General features: G+C 34.4%; 1 long non-coding RNA gene across 1 annotated transcript in view; it reads left to right on the top strand.

Moving 5' to 3' along the window:
- LOC138744640 (uncharacterized) overlaps positions 1-13,738 on the top strand; it is a 35,580-nt gene extending 21,842 nt beyond the window's left edge. Inside the window, exons 2-3 of the long non-coding RNA XR_011345668.1 lie at positions 10,521-10,838; positions 12,182-13,738. This is a non-coding gene — a long non-coding RNA (uncharacterized lncRNA). The remainder of the gene's footprint in view (positions 1-10,520; positions 10,839-12,181) is intronic.
- The last annotated feature ends 3,814 nt before the right edge of the window (positions 13,739-17,552 follow it).

Here is a 17,552-nt window from a genome sequence, read left to right as displayed (position 1 = left end):
CTATATTCTGTCCATCTGTTTTACCTTCTATTTCTCTGTGAAGATCTTGGTCCTCTTCTTCCTCTTCTGTGTCTGTACCTGTGTTTGTGTTTTCTTCTTCTCTTCTTTGTATCTGTGTCTCTTCTGATTTTTCTGATGAGTTGCTTGTCTCACTTTGTCGGACTTCTTCTTGTTGGGCCTCTTGCTGTTGGTCCTCTCCTTCATAGCTGCTCATCTGTCAGGCCTCCTGCTGCTGCTCCTCTTGCCGTTCACTCCGTCAACTTTCTTTCTCACTTGGTACTTCACTCCCTCTCCTGCCGCTTTCCTCATCTTCCAGCTGAGAGCCCTGGTGTCAGGCGTCCCTCAGCTGGTCGCGCTGTGATTGCCTTCTTCTTGGCTGAGCCTCCCTCCCATCAGTGTTTTCCTTTACCTTAGATTGCTCACTGCTCATGCGCAACTCCTCGCGCATGCGCAGTTGCACACTTTTGTTTGGCTCAGAGAGCCATTTTTGCAGTCCACCGGTCAGGGTGTCACGACTCTACAGGGCTGATACCAACCTTGAAGATTGGGTGCTCTTTGCCACCACGGCTCCCTGTTCCTTTGTGCAGGTAAGGCCTTCTCCTTTCTTTCCCGGTGTCTTTTCTTCTGTTTCCCGTTTTTACTTTTTCCTTCTTAGGTGCCATCTTCTTTCTCTTCTCTGCAACTTTATCTTTTATTTCTTATATATTTGTTGAACTTTGTCTTTTCTTGACTTTTTTTCTTCTTTTCTGGAGTGGGCTGGTTTTACCCTACCGGCCACTACTCCATCACGTGACTCCTGATGGGGGATGTTGCTTGAACAAAGTGTAAAAGCCTATTCATAACTAGGTTTGTCATTTGGGAAAGTTGAAAAGATGCAGTAATATATAACTCAGAAATTAGATTTAATGTCAGAGAACATACATAACATCACATACAACCCTGAGATTCCTTTCACCTGTGGATGCGGCAGAATTACCAGTAATTGGTAGTGCCAGAAAATAACTGGACTTCTGGTTAGGATGTGATATGGAGTAGACATCTCTATCTCAGCCCCATACCTTCAGTATACTTTTTCCTTTATTTCCTTTTTTAAAAACTTTCAAAGTGTTGTCAAATTGCATAATCTGTATTTGGAATGGATACTAGACCTGGAAAGATCAGTAAAAGCAGAAAAAATGGAAAGAAACAAGAAAATCCACCTAATCCACAGCAAACCCAACTACTGAGGGCTTTTCTGATGTAGTTGAACAAATCAAAGAATATATTGATGCAGAATTTAAATATCTAAAAGATAGGCTTTTGGCACTGGAAAATTGACTTGCACAGCTCTGTCATTCTACAGAAGAACAAGGTGAGCTTTTTGAACTTAGCAGAATCTACTTTAAAGAATTTGAACAACTGGGTCTGCCACCTAGAAGATAATAACAAGAGACTAATGATGAGAATTATCAATATGGAAAGCCAAAGTAGGCGGCAGAACCTGTGCATTGTAGGCTAAAACTGGTATGCTTACTAAATTTTCTCTGATTGGTTGGTAACGGTGTTTGGGGGTGAGATGTTTTCAATGCCACTGGAGCATGGCAGAGCACATCATTCATTATTGGCTCAGCCTAAATCGGGGCAAAAAGCACGTTCAGTCGTTATATGCCTATGCTGCTATCAAATGAAGGAACTGCTGATCTGTGAACCTTGTTGTAAAGGTCCCCTCCAATACCATGCCAAAAATTTAGATTACTCTCCCAAAGTTATGAAGCAGTAGGCTCTCTACAGGGAAGTTATGTCAGAGTTATACAAGTGTGAGTGTAAACCTTCACTTCTGTTCCCAGCACATCTTTGCATCTCTCTTCTCATTGGTAGCAAGAAGTGGTTCAGTTCAGTGGAGGACACTTGGGAGAACACTCATAACCTTCCCTCTCCTACTTCTGAATGATATTCTCTCTTTTTTTTTCTGTTGAATGGCTGCTTTGAACTGATGATTGAATTTTAATATGTTAAATGTTCACTCATTTGTATTTAAGGCTTTCACAGGGAAAGCATTGTTATTGTGAGTTGATTTAATTTGGAGTGGTTGAAGGAAAAGAATTTGACACACTTTGATTGCATTTACAGTTAATATTATTCTATTAAAACGGGATAAAATAAATTATATATCTTGGAAAAAAACTTCACGAGAGGACTTTAATTTTTTTTGTGTATTGTATTTAGACTAAACATGGCTTCTTTTGGATTTTTTTATGAACAGCTGCAGGGGTAATGTTTATTATTTTGCTTTAGAACAGGAACATCTAATATCTATAGGAAGATAGTGGGTTAATAGAATTAATTAGCTCACTCTTGGTCTATTCAACAGCCCCTATTTGGATGGGACTGGAGAAGAACTGGGTTGGGATCATGGGTGTTTTGCAATGCCATGGTGCTTTGATGTTATCATTTTTGGGTTCCAGCTTATGAAGTTGTACTCTGGTTTAATACGACCATCTGCAGGTGGGTGTCATTGTGCATGCTGCACAAACTTGGCTCTGCACATGCACATTGGAATTTCTGAAATTAGTTTTACTGTTAGTGTATACTTTTTATAACTGAGTGATCATGGCTAATCCTATTAAGTCCTGAGTTGAAATGTAAAAGGCTTAAATCATCCAGTAAAGTGGCTTCACATTTAAAACAACTTAAGCTGCAATTATATTTTTTACAGGAGACACATATACATAGTAGTGATGTTTTGCACTTGATGTTGTGGTGGTAAAGGCAGCAATATCATTCTTCCTTTCAAGCTAAATCTAGAGGGATATCGATCTTCATTAATCAGAATATTCCTTTTCGGATTCTAACGGTCGTTTTGTTATTGTTTCAGGGAAATTACATGATAAAATGGTGGTTTTTGTAAATGTTTATGCTCCCAATCATGGTTTTTTTTTAATGCTCCCAGGGTTTTTTGAAAACCTTTTTACTTCCTTCCCAGATTTAAGTTTATATTTGCTTATTCTGGGTGGGGATTTCAACTGCTGGTTGGTCCCTATCCTAGATCATTTACCTTCTAACCCATCTACATTAAACAAATCTGCCTCATTAATACATTATTAATAGTATTAGATTATGGCATTTCAGATGTTTGGTGTTTTTTTTAAATCCTACTAATAGAGAGTATTTTTCCCCAAGTTCATCACACTTATTTATGTATTGATAATTTTTTTTATTGATATTCATTTAATTTAATTAACTAATTCTTGTGAATATCACATTATTGTAATATCTGATCATGCCCCTGTTACAATATCATTTACTTTTCCTCAATTTTCCTCAAGATAAAAGACACTGGTGCTTTAATTTAGTATTATCATCAGATAAGGATCTTGTTAAATTTATGGGAGGACAGATAGTTTTCCTTTTTGATATGAATCTTTCTTCAGAGACCTCTAATTTAGTTATAAGGGATACCTTGAAAGCTTTTCTTAAGGGGAAAACTATTTTGTATATTGTTAATAAAAAAAAGACTAATAAAAAAAGATCTGAGTTAATTAAACAAATTAAACAGTTAGATCAACAATACACTTAAACTAAAAGTTCAGAAATATTTAAAAAATGAATTGAACATAAAACTAAATTTGATCTTCTCTCAACAAATACCAACTTTTGAAATCTAAAAGTCAATTTTACATTCATGGTGACAAATCTGATAGGTTTTTGGCCAACGAATTGAGATGATTTGGTGTTAAATATCACATTATAAATGTTCACAAAGATAGTGGTATTATGGCTTCAGATCATTTGGAGATAAATGATCATTTAAAAGATTCTATTCCAAACTATATTCCAAATGTATGAATAACAGTGATTTGACTGAAATATTTTTAGACAGATTTAATATCCCAAGATTTCTTCAGATAGTCAAATTAGACTGGATGAATCTGGAAAGGACCTGAGACCTGATGGGTTCCCTGTGAAATTTTCCAAATTATTTTCTCAATTGCCTACACCTTAACTAAAGGTTGTGTGTGCAGATTAATTTAAACAGAGTAAACTTCCAGATTAATTTAATAAGGCTTGCATTTCTTTAATTGTGAATTGCAATCAAATGTTCTTCCTATAGACCAACCTTCTTACTGAATGTTAATGCTAAAATTTTGTCTAAAATTATAGTCAATAGGATGGAAAACATTTTACTTTCAGTTATTTCAGAAGATCAAATGGTGTTCATTAAAAACCATTACTCCTATTCTAATATATGTTGCTTAATTAATATTATATATTTGCCTTCCAGGAAAACCCCTGAGTGTATTCTTTCATTGGATGCTGAAAAAGCATTTGATCATTTAGAATGGACACATCTGTTTTCAATCCTTGGAAATTTTAATTTGGTTCTGACTTTATTACATGGGTTATTTTATTGTACTCATGGCCATCCGCCACAATTCTTACTAATTTACAACAATCTCAGCCTTTCAATCTGCAACATGACACTCACCAAGGATGCCCCTTTATTATTTGATCTGGCAATTGAACCATTGGTAATTGCATTTAATGAATGTAGGGCCATCTTGGGGATATAGAGGAAAGGGATTGAATATAAGGCTTCTTTATGCAGATGATCCTTTACTGTACATTTCATATCCAGTCACCTCTCTCCTCCATATGATGTCATTGCTTTCATAATTTAGTCAATTTTCAGGATATAAATTAAATGTGCATAAAAGTGAACCTCTACCATTGAGTTCTCCTCCAGAAATGTATGATAGGTCTCCTTTTAAGATGGTTAAAAATCAATTTATCTTGTATTACAATGACAAAGAATCATAAACATCTTTTTAAGAATTATCTTGCTATGCTTAAACATGTGAAACATTCCCTGACCCAATGATCACCTTTGTCTACAACTCTAGTTGGCCACATAAATTCTATTAAAATGAATATCTTACCTAAATTTTATATCTTTTTCAATCTGTTCTAATTGTTGTTCCTAAATAATTTTTTTTAACTTACTTGACTTGGCTATATCATCTTACATATGGAAGGGTAAATATCCTTGCCTTAATGATGTTCTTTTACAGAGATCAAAGAGAGATGATGGCATGGCTCTGCCTAACCTTAGATTTTACTATTGGGCAGTCAATATTCAAAGTATTAAGTTTTGGTCCTTTTTTCATAATCATTCTGACTGCCCATTATGGGTATTAATGGAGCTGAATTTCCCCCGCTCCAAATTTTTATAATTTAGCACTTCTAAGATCTTCTCTTCCAATTGTTAAATATTCTTTGAGAATTTGGGCACAGTTTAGAAAACGTTGCATTTCATAATTTCTCTCTTTCAAACTATATTGTATCCAATCACTTTTCTAAATCTTCTTTACTTGATGCTATTTTCAGAGATGGTATAGAGAGGGTATTCAAAGTTTTAAGGATCTGTTCAATGATGGATATTTTGCATCATTTGAGCAGCTAAATTTAACCTGCCCAAATCTCAAATTTTTAGATATTTGCAAGTCCGGCATTTTCTTGAATCATAATTATCTGACTTCCAGAATGAGTGTGAATCAAATTTTGTGGATGAGTGGTTTAGTTTAATGCTATCTCATAAATGATTAATATTTATTATTTACGAGAAATTGTTATGTTGGGTCAACCATCACGAGCAGTGTTAATTCGGTGCATGAATTATCAGGATAGAGAAATGATTTTACGGTTGGCGGTACAGAAGGTGAGACAAAGTCAAACCCAATGATGAGTCAGAATAATAGAGTTTTTTTTAATGCTGATTTGAGTCAAGAAATTATTAGACATCGACGTGAGTTTAATTCGGCCAAAGATGTGCTGTGGCGGAAAGGATATAAGCTTGCTTTTCGATACCCTGCAGTGTTGAAGGTTTTATATGATAACTATCAGTCTCAATTTTTTGAGAATGATCATGATGCATTGGTTTTCATTAATTTGTTACTGGATTTACGTGGTCAGGGAAGAATTTCACTGTCATCACCTAAAAGAAGGGCCAATGGACATGGAAATGAACAGAATGGAAAGAATGGGAAGAATGGGAAAAATGGGAAGAAGGAGGCTTTGACACATAGTCCTAGTAATGTTGAAGATTCGAATCAATCTCTGGGACTGGAGTCCCAGGGCTGAATATATTAATGATGTTGAATTTCATTATTATATATTGTATTTCTGGCTGGGGGGAGGTGGATGACACTGATATCTTTGATAGTCATCCGCCACTGGTGGGGTGTTCCACACCCAGTTTTTTAGGGAATTACTACCTTTGGGTGTTTTTTTTTCAGGGGAAATTAATTGTATTCCTTTTTATATTAACTTTTTTTATATTAGGGGAGGGAGTGTAGATTTTGTTTATTAACAGGAGAGCATTTTTTAATGTACTACGTGTTTATATCAATAGTTTATTAAAATGTCTCGTTTGAAATTTGCAACTTTTAATGTTCAACTAGTAAATAATCCAATTAAGTGAAAGCGAGTTTTAGCTTATATTAAGAAAATGAAAATTGATATTGCTTTTTAACAAGAAACACATTTGACTGAAAAAGAACACTTGAAATTGAAAAGAGATTGGATTGGTCATTTTTTTTTTCTTCTTCATTTAACTCTAAGGCAAAAGGTGTAGCGATTTTAGTTCATAAGAATTTATCTTTTGTGTTATAGACTGTAGAGGGGAATGCTGGGAGGGTTGTAAAAGCGGATTGTAAAATTTTTTATGAACTTTGGACTTTACTTGATATCTATGCACCTAATGTTTTATTTCAGATGCTTTTTCGTTATTAAGTCAAGCTAATGAAAATATTTTAGTTGGGGGAGATTTTAATTGCGTTTTGGATCCATTAATGGATAAATCCCCAAAATGTATTAGAAAATCAAAGATGGCAATACATATAGGGGCTTTAATGAAAGACTTAAATTTAGTAGATATCTGGAGAAGGATTAATCCTACAGAGAAAGATTTTTCTTTTTATTCTTCTAGGCATGATTCCTTTTCTAGAATAGATTTTTTAAAATATTGGCACATTTACAGGGAAAGATATTGCAGGCAGATTATAAAAGTAAAGTAGTAACTGATCATTCTTTATTAGTTTTTTCTTATGAAAGTTCAGAGGTGGTACTTCCATCTTATAGATGGAGGTTTAATACAATGTTGTTGAAAAAACCTGAGTTTATTGCTTTTGTTAAGAAACAGATTGATTTTTTTTAACGGAAAATGTTAATTCTGTTCAAAGTAGATTTGTAGTATGGGATGCTTTAAAGGCTTATTTAAGAGGACAAATAATTAGTTATGCTACTAAAGTTAAGAAAGGGTGTATGGCTGAGAGTAATAAATTAGAAAAGCAGATTGAGGAATTGGAAAAGGAATTTCAGAAGGGAGTAACAGAAGATCAGAAGATAGCCTTGACCAGATTGAAATTGTGATATAATACGTTACAGACTTATCAATTTGAATGTTTACTTAATTGAACTAAACAACAATATTATGAGTGGGGTGAGAAGGCGCATAAAGTACTCGCATGGCTGTTAAAGAAGGAGCAAACCTCAAGGGTTATTAATGCCATTAAAAAGGATTTAATAGTTACCTATGAACCTCAGGAAATCAATGAACAGTTTTATTCATTTTATAAAAAAATATATACTTCTAAGGGGAAACAGGATAATGGATCTATTGATTATTTTTTACCTACCTTAAAGTTACCAGCATTAGATGAAGAGGATATTATAGATTTGGAAGCTCCATTCACAGATTTAGAAATTAAGACTGCTATGATGGAAATGTCCAATGGTAAGTCATCAGGAGATGATAGGTTTTCAGTGGAATTTTATAAAGTTTTTAATGAAGATTTATCTTTGGTGTTTGGGGAGGTATTGCAACAAGTGACTGAACATTATGAGTTACCAGAATCTTGTTCTAGTGCTTTAATTACTGTAATTCCAAAGAAAGATAGAGATCCATTAAAGGTGTCTTCGTATAGATCTATGTCTTTATTGAATGTGGACTATAAAATAATAGCTAAATTGTTAGCAAATCAGCTTGCTAAATATTTACCTAAATTGATAAACGTAGATCAAACAGGGTTTATTAAAAATAGACATGCTTTGGATAATCTTTGATTAATTAGTTTGACCAATGCATATCGACGGCAGCCCAACCATCCAATGATGGGTTGCATAACACTTGATGCGGAAAAAGCTTTTGATAGGGTCGAATGGGATTTATTTAGAGTCTTGGAAAGGTTTAAATTTGGCCCTTTTGACTGGGTTAAAGCTTTATATACAAACCCAACTCATAGGGTGGTGACAAATTGACAGATTTCGTCGTTATTTAAATTAACGCATTCTACTTGACAGGGTTATCCATTGTCACCAGCCCTATTTGCATTGGTCAATGAACCATTAGCTCAATTAATACAGCAAAATGAGCAGATACAAGGGATGAGAGTTTTGGATGATGATGTTTTGATATACTTAACAAATCCGGAACAATCTTTGCCGCATTTATAGGAATGTTTATTTCAGTATGGATCATTATCTGGGTATAAAGTTAATTGGAATAAAAGTTAGATTTTACTGGTAGGTGAATGAGATTATTCAGTTTATAAAAATGTTATGGACAGATAAAATTAAATATTTAGGAATAATTGTGAATACTGAGTATCAATCTTTATATAAATTATATTCCATTGTTGAAAAAGATAAAAGCAGACTTAATTAGGTGGAAAGACCTTCCGTTCACTTTAATTGGCCGGGTTAATTGTATTAAAATGAATATTTTTCCACATATTCAATACTTGTTTCAATCAATACCATGTTTTCTTACAAGGAACTTTTTTCAGGGTTTAAATAAAGCTACTAGGGAATTTTTATGGAAAAGTAAATGACCAAGAGTAGCATTAAATAAGCTTACTTGGAAGTACGCATTAGGTAGATTGCAATTACCTCATTTTCAGAATTATTATGAGGCAGCCCAACTTAAATTTATTAGTGGTTTGATGGATTTGGATCAATCTTCAAGTTGGGCTAAAGTTGAGATGGCATGTATTTCTGAAACTGCAGTACATCAATTTATATTTCAGTGGAATATAGATTTATTACGGGAGTATAATGTGCTGATATTAAAACATTTATTCATGTTATGGACAAAAAAAGAATAAGACTATATGATCAAAGAGTAATTTATCTATTTTAATGCCATTATATAATAATCAACTTATTCCTTTTTCATTGTTTAATAGTCATTTAAAGAACTGGGATTTTAAGGGTATAAAAATATTGCAGTATTGTTTTGTAGAAGGTCAATTTCTTTCTTTTATTCAATTGAAAGAGCGTTTTGATATTCCTGAAGCTTCTTTATTCATTTGTTATCAACTTTGGTTATTGGTTAAAAAAAATGTATGGTAGAGAGATGGTTTCACCTGCATTGTCAGAGTTTGAGTCTTTGATTTCTTCTATGCCTAAAAAGGGTTATATTTCTGTTATGTATCAAGTATTACAAGATAATATGGATAAGTCGGAATGGGAGAAATCTAAGTTTAAATGGGAAAATTATTTAACTTTTGTTTTTCCTGAAGATTACTGGATTGATACGTGTCATGATAGTGTTACTGGATTGACGAATGTACGATATGGAATGGTTAAATTACAATTTTTTGCATCAGTTATATTTAACTCCTGAGAAATTGAAAAAATATGGCTTTAGTAATTCAGATTCCTGTTTTAGATGTGATACATGTGTTGGAACTTTTTTACATGCTGTTTGGTCTTGTATGTATGTACAACCATTTTGGGAAGAAGTTAAGTTAATTTTGGAAAAATTGTATAAGATTAAGTTACCAATAGATCCATCTGTTTTTTTAACTGGGTAATGTGATTCCTTTAAAGGGATTTGGGTGGATAAATTTCAAATCACATTTGTTTATTTAGCATTGTCCATAGCTCAAAAATGTATAGCAAGTACATGGAAAGATAAGACAGTGATTAGTATAATGTGATGGCATAATGAAATGAAAGCTTGTATTGTTATGGATAAAATTACTTATGTTTTGCATGATAATTATTCTTTTTTTGTTAATAAGTGGTCATTATATTTGGAATATATGCATTTAGAGGTACTTTGATTTATTTTATTCTTTTTTTTAGTTTTTTTTAATATATATTTCTTTGGCTCTCCTTAAGAGAGTTGGCTGAAGGGGTGGGAGGGGTGATTCTTTTTCTTTTTTCTCTTATTTTCAGATATATATATATATATATATATATATATATGACCTGTATTTTGTATGTTTACAAATAACTTTTTCAATAAATAAAATTTGAAGAAAAAAATAAATTGTTATGTTGAAATCAAACTTCATTAGCTAAAATTAAAAATGCTTGGGAACAGGACTTAAATTTGATTATATTGGATATGGATTGGGTCACAATTCTTAAGTTGGTTATAGCTCTTCATTACGTGTTTTCCATTGTTTATTACATTTTAAAGTGATTCACAGAACACATTTGTCTAAGGTTAAATTGTCTCGCTTTTATTCCGATAGGACTCTTGCGACAGGTGTAAGAACAGAGAAGCATCATTAATTCGTATGTTCTGGACGTCCTAGTCTAGAAAAAAACTGGAGAGAAGTTATCCGCACTTTGTCAAAATGTTAATATATATTTAATACCAAATCCTTTGGTGGCCCTCTCCAGTATAATGGGAGGGCATGAATCTTCTTTGTCCCCAGTTCAGATTCGTGCTATCTCTTTTGCCTCTCTTTTAGGCAAGGCATGTGATTTTTCTTAAATGGAAGGATGCTGCCCCACCTACTCATGATCGTTTGTTGTGTGACATCATGTCTTGTTTGAATATGGATAAGGTTCGTTATTCAGTTCATAATTCAGAAATATGTTTTCATACATTATGGGGGTCATTTATGATTCACTTTCGTACTTTACAATTTCAGTTCAATGTAATTAAATTGTCTTCTATCTTTTCCATGTTCTTTTTATAGTTTTTCCTAACTTTCTTTTTATTTTAATATTAATCATATATAGCATCTGGCAACACTGATAGGCAGGGTTTTGAGTTTTTCACCCTTTTTCCTTTTATTATTTTCTTTTTTCTTTCTTTTGTTTGTTATTAATTTTTTTGTATCATTTGCATTATGAATTATGGATATGATTTATAATTTATGTATGTTTTTATATAATGAATGTTTTATTACATTTGTGTAACTAGCCATATCATTTTATGGACATTTTTTTTATATTACCATAAAACCATATAACAATTACATTACGGAAACAGGTCATATCGGCCCTTCTAGTCCATACCGATTTAAATGAACTCCACTAGTTCCAACTACCTGCTCCCTGCCCATAACCCTCCAATCCCCTCACATCCATGTACTCATCCAATCTCCTCTTAAATGACAGAATTGACTCTGTCTACCTCTTCCAGATGGTCAATCCACTCAGCCACCCCTCTCTGAGTGAAGAAGCTTCTTCTTATGTTACTTCTAAAGTTTTTCCCCCTAACCCCTAACTTATGACCCCTCGTTCCAATCTCCCCTACCCTCAAGGGGAAGAGCCTATTCACATCTACTCTAACTATTCCCCTCATAGTTTTATATACTTCTATCAAATCCCCCCCTCAACCTTCTACACTCCAATGAATAAAGACCCAATCTAGCCAATCTTTCTCCATATATGTTCTTTATTAAAAATAATATAAACATTTTAAAAAGAAAAAAAATAACGGTACTCAGCATAAAACATGTAAACAAACTGACTGTGCAATATAGAGAGAACAAAAGAAAACCAATGAAGTGCACATGAGTCCTTAAACGAGTCCCTGATTGAGTTTGTCATTGAGGAGTCTGATGGTGGCTGTTCCTGAACCTGGGAGTGCGAGTCTTGTGGCACTGATGCCTTTTTCCTGATGGCAGCAGCGAGAACAGGGAGTGTGCTGGTTGGTGTGGATCTTTGATGATTGTTGCTGTTCTCTGATGTCAGGGTTTTCTCTGAGTACATGTACTCAATAAAGGGGAGGGTTTTGCCTGTGATGTCCTGGGCTGTGTCCATTCCATCTAATACATGGTATTCTAGATTTGCTAAGTTCATGGAAATCACTTTGGATAACTAAAATCAATCTATTATTTATCATCAGTAATGTCATACATAAAGAGGTTAACTAGTTCCTTTCTGTAATTTTTGACAGAGACCACATACAAGAGGAAGAACAGCTAAAAATAAAATTCTGCACAGTCTGCACCTTAACATTTGTCATCGACATTAACTACATGGTGCACAAACTGTTGACTTGCACATTTAATTTCTCCAAATTATAAAATAACCTTTGAATCTGCAATATCTTTGTGCAGATTCAACTTTAACTCAATACCGGCACCTTAATCTTAATGCTGACAATTATATTGACTTATCATTGAAAAGTAGCTTAAGGAAGGTTCTGCTTCTATGTTAACTGATAATTTTGTTGTTAAACATGTATTGAGGATTTGGTTTCAATTTAGAAAACATTTTGGATGCCATAGATTTTTATTACTCAGTCCTTTTTTAGCTCATTCTTTTTTTTTACCTTCGGTACGAGATTTTTATTTTTGTCAATGAATTTGGTATCCAATCTTTCCAAATGTGGCCTCCTTTGAACAAAACATCATTTTCTTTAGATATTTATATATTAGGAGCTTTTTAAATTCCTTGGTATTAAAACTCCCTCAAGATTTAGAATTAAAGATGATAAGATATTTATAATCTTAAACCAAATACTAAAAAGCTGTTATCAGTTCTCTATGAGTTATTATTGATGTCTAGTGGTAAGTCCCTGGACGACGACTAAGAAACGATGGGAGCAAGATTTTCAACAAGAATTTTCTGATGCTTCATGGGATTCTATCTTGAAATTGATTAATTCATCTTCTCTATGTACCTGAGATTCATTATTACAATTTAAAGTAGTACATGAATTTACTTCTCCAAAGTTCATTTGGCTAAATTTTATCCTAATTTCTCAATAAAATGTGAGAAGACTGAAGAAGGGACATTATTTCATATGTTTTGGTTATGTTCCTTGCTTTCTAATTATTGGAAAAGTATCCTCTGTACCCTGAGTTTAATTATTAATATTAATTTGGCTCCTAATCCTTTTCTTGACCTGTTTGGAATAAGTAAATCAGCTGATTTAAATTTGTCTGGGCTACAGTCCCATGGAGTTGTATTGCCAAAAGAGCTATACTTAGGAGATGGAAGGAGGCTGTCCCTTCTGCATATATCAGTGGTTATCTGATATGATGACATGTTTAACTCTGGAAAAACTTAGATGCTCTACTAATGTAATGAACCTTTTTTTTTCTAAATTTATGGGCCCCTTTCCTTAATTATTTTCAGAATATACAAGATTATTGGATCCCTTTTTACAGTTTGGTTCTCCTTTCTTTCATGCATTAATGGAACACGTATGTTTAATCATAACTTCACAAGGGAAGGGTTAGATTATTAGAATAGTTTTTGTTTTCTAGACATCTTGTTTTTCTTTTTCATAAGTTGATTATAGCTATTTGTTAATATAAGTTTACATTGTTGGATATATATTACTCATGTATGTGAAAGTATATATATATATATATAAGTCTCAGTAAAAATATTGGAAAGAGAGTAATGTCATACATCAAAGTGGTCAACTAGTTACTGTACATTCTGTAATTTTTACAGAGGCCACATATACTGCAATAACAGGAAGAACAGCTAAAAATAAAATTATGCACGAATTTACCTCATTATTTGTCATTGACATTAACCACATGCTGCACAAACTGTTGACTTGCACATTTGATTTCCCCAAATTATTTAATAACTTTGGTATCTGCAATATCTTTGTGCAGATTCAACTTCAACTCAATACTGGCACCTTAATCTTAATGCCCACAATTATAATGACCTTGCATTGAAAAAGTAGCTTAAGGAAGGTTCGTGGATAGAGATGGACTTATTAACTCTGTTCAATGTAGCTTCAGAAAGATTTCATTTTACAAATTAGTTCAGAATTTTTGAAGCCACCATAGTAGTAGATGGCAAATCCCATGCAGATTTCATTTCCTTAGACTTGTATAAGGCTTTAGGTTTGAGAACTATACAAGAAGGTGAATAGTCAGGGATTAGTGATAATATGGGCAGGGACAGAAAATAATTTGGAAACTGATTCTCACTGATATACAGCAAGAACCAATGATTTCATTATCACTCTTTGACATTTGCGTGAAATGTTTTTAAAAATTTTTTGTCAGTTTTACAGAAGAAACTACTTTAGTGTAAGAATACTCACCTTCAGGTGGCTCTTGTGCTGATCGTTTAGATGCACTGTCAATGCATCATGGATCCTTACTTTTAAGTTTATTTGTCACATTATGCCTGGTAGAGTGGGAAGGGTTCTGTCACAACCAATGTGACAGGTCATCTCCAGCATAGAGCCATATAAAGTAGGTAACGGGCATAATTACAGAGTATAGAGTTATAATGGAAAAATAGTGGATCAATTTGTACACTTTTAATAGAAATTATCAATTTACATCATTCACAAAATAGACTTTGTGCCTCAGCTTTGAAACCCCTTCAAGAGCAAAGATGTTTGGTTACTGTCATAATATAAAAATAACCAGTCAACAGGTGAACAACTTGGTCCCATAAACAGGATGACCTATTTTCATCATATTGGTTGAGGAGTATAAACTGGGAGTGCAGAGGTTTAGGGTAAGGGGCAAGTGGTTTAAAGAGGATCAGAGGATGATTTTTCTTCACCAAAAGGAACATTGGAATCTGGAATACCTGAGAGGGTGGGTAACTCTAATGACATTTTAAGACCTAGCTAGAGGAGCTCTTGAATTGCCACGGCATTGCAGCCTATAATGGGATTGGTATAAATAAAGTCAAAATGGTCAGCATGGATACAGAAGGCCAAAGAGCCTAGTTTTGTGATATATTATTCTATGACTCCATCAGTATTGGTCAGAAGGCAACCAGAAGTATTCTGCTGGTTTTACTACCAGCTAAGTGATAGGGCCAGGAGCTAGTTTAAGATTGAAGACAGGGACTCCGACAGTGTAGGTCAGCACAGTCCAGCTGGTCACACTGTATTTCTTTCCACAAATCCCAAATGTTTCCAGCATTTTCTGCCATTTGGAGAATTATCTCAAGTTCTGGTCATCACATCACTGGAAGGATGTTGTCACACTAGAAAGAGTGCAGAAGAGATTCACCTGGATATTACACAGAATGGAGAGTTATGATTACAAGGAAAGATTGGGAAGGTTCACTGAGGCTGAAGGGTAAACTTTGGAGGGTCATAAAATTATGAGGGGTACAGATAGGATAGTCAAAATCAGGGCAGGATGTTGAGAAATAGAGGGCACAGACAACATCAGGGGAAAAAATTTCAAGGAGGTTGAGGGATAGATTTTCCATATGGGTGGTAAACTGAGGGAGTGAGCTGCCAGAGAAGGTGGTGGAGGCAAATTCAATGTCAACATTTGAAAGAATCTTGGATGGAGACTTGGAATGGAAAGTTTAGAGACCTAATGTGGGTAAATGGGATAGATAGGCATCATGGTTAGCATGGACAAGATGAGGTGAAAAGGCCCATTTCTGTGCTGTCTGATTCCATGAACTCCCTCAGTACTGCATTTAAAACAGTTTCCAGTTTGGGGTTTGAAGGATTTTATTCACCCAATAAATGTGTGCCAGGATTGACACAGACTGTTGCCCAGACTGCTAGAGTCAGTAACATATAAAGCAAATGCAGTGGAACCCAAGTGACATGAAACAAAGAGATAGCCAGAAGAGTCACGTGATGGAGTAGTGGCCGGTCAGGGAACTCCAGCCCTCTCCGGAAAAGTTTAAAAAAAACACACAAAACACAAAGGCACAAACATAAAAATTAAAACAAAGTGAAAGTAAAGGTGGGAAGAAAATGGCAGCGAAGAACGAAAAGTCAAAAGCAACGGGAAGAAGAGAAGAAGAAAGAACATCGGAAGAAGAAGGTGAAAGCCTTACCTGTCCGAGGAGGCCCGCCGCAGAGAGAGAAGCCCAATCCCTAAGGTCAGTTGAAGTCCTGAGCTCGGGACTACAGAAATGGCTCACAGAGCCAAGTAAAAGTGCGCAACCGCGCATGCGCGCGCATGAAAAAAAAACACTGACGGGAGGAGGGACCAGCTGAGGAGTCGATCTCCACAGCTGAGGACGACAGCTGCAACACAACAACAGGAAGAGAACATAGAAAACAACGAGAACAAGAAAGAAGAGAGTAAAAAAGAAAACAAGGAAACAACAGATGACCAACCCAGAGGAAGAAGAAGAAGAAGAAGAAGAAGAAGAACATAGAGAAATGGAAGAAGAAGGGAAAGGCAAGACAATCGATATATTTTTTTTAGAATATATGGAATCAGTAAAAGAATGGCAATTACAAGAATTTAGTGAAATAAAAAGAAGAATTAAAAGTGCAGAAGAAAAAATGAATAGATTAGAGATGGTCATATCAGATATAGGAAAAAGAGTGGACAAGGTGGAAGAACGAGAAACAGCCATAGAAATGGAAGTAGAGGACTTAAAAAAGAAATTAGAAGAATCTAATAAAAAAAATTAAAGAGACACAAGAGCTGTTAGCTCAGAAGATAGATATAATGGAAAATTATAATAGAAGAAATAATATAAAGATAGTGCGCCTTAAGGAAGATGAAGAAGGCAAGAATATGAGAGAATTTATAAAAGATTGGATCCCCAGGGTCCTAGGAAGACAAGAATTACAGGAAGAAATGGAAATAGAAAGGGCACATAGAACATTAGCCCCGAAACCACAGCCACAACAAAAACCAAGATCCATTTTAGTAAAATTCTTAAGATATACAACAAGATATACAAGAAGAAAATAAGAGAAGACAAAAAGCCACTGGAATACAAAGGTCAAAATTTTTTTTTCTATCCAGACATAAGTTTTGAACTCCTGAAGAAGAGAAAGGAGTTTAATACAGCAAAAGCGATCCTATGGAAAAAAAGATATAAATTTATGCTAAAGTACCCAGCGGTATTTAAAATAGTTATTCCAGGGCAGCAAAACAGACTATTCTCGGATCTGGAGGAAGCACGAAAATTTTCAGAACAACTACAAAACAGGCAGAGAGATGAAGACATGTAACGAGAGTAAAAATGACCACGAACTATATGTATGTGTGTATATGGGTATGTATATATATATATATATATATATATATATGTGTGTGTGTGTGTACATGAGTGTATCCATATTTAAAGGAAAATATATAGAGTATAGATAAGAATTAATAAAGGAAAGAAAGGGAAGAGAGGAAGTAAGGAGGGAATTAAGAGAGTGACCTTTGTTATATATGAAAATTGAAATCTTTTCTGGGGGGGGCTGGGTGGGGAGGAGTTACGGTCACTGCGATATCAGTTGCGAGTGAATTCACAAATCCAAATGGAGAGGGGAGATGTGGTTGCCCGACAAGGGATAAAGGGCTACTCAGGAAGGGGAGGGGATAGTGGGGTTAAATAATTTTTAGATAAGA

Source organism: Narcine bancroftii, chromosome 10 (assembly GCF_036971445.1).
Source record: "Narcine bancroftii isolate sNarBan1 chromosome 10, sNarBan1.hap1, whole genome shotgun sequence".
In the NCBI taxonomy this organism is placed as follows: Eukaryota; Metazoa; Chordata; class Chondrichthyes; order Torpediniformes; family Narcinidae; genus Narcine; species Narcine bancroftii.
The sequence above is the reverse complement of the archived record's forward strand: the minus strand, read 5'-3'. Positions and strand labels throughout refer to the sequence as shown.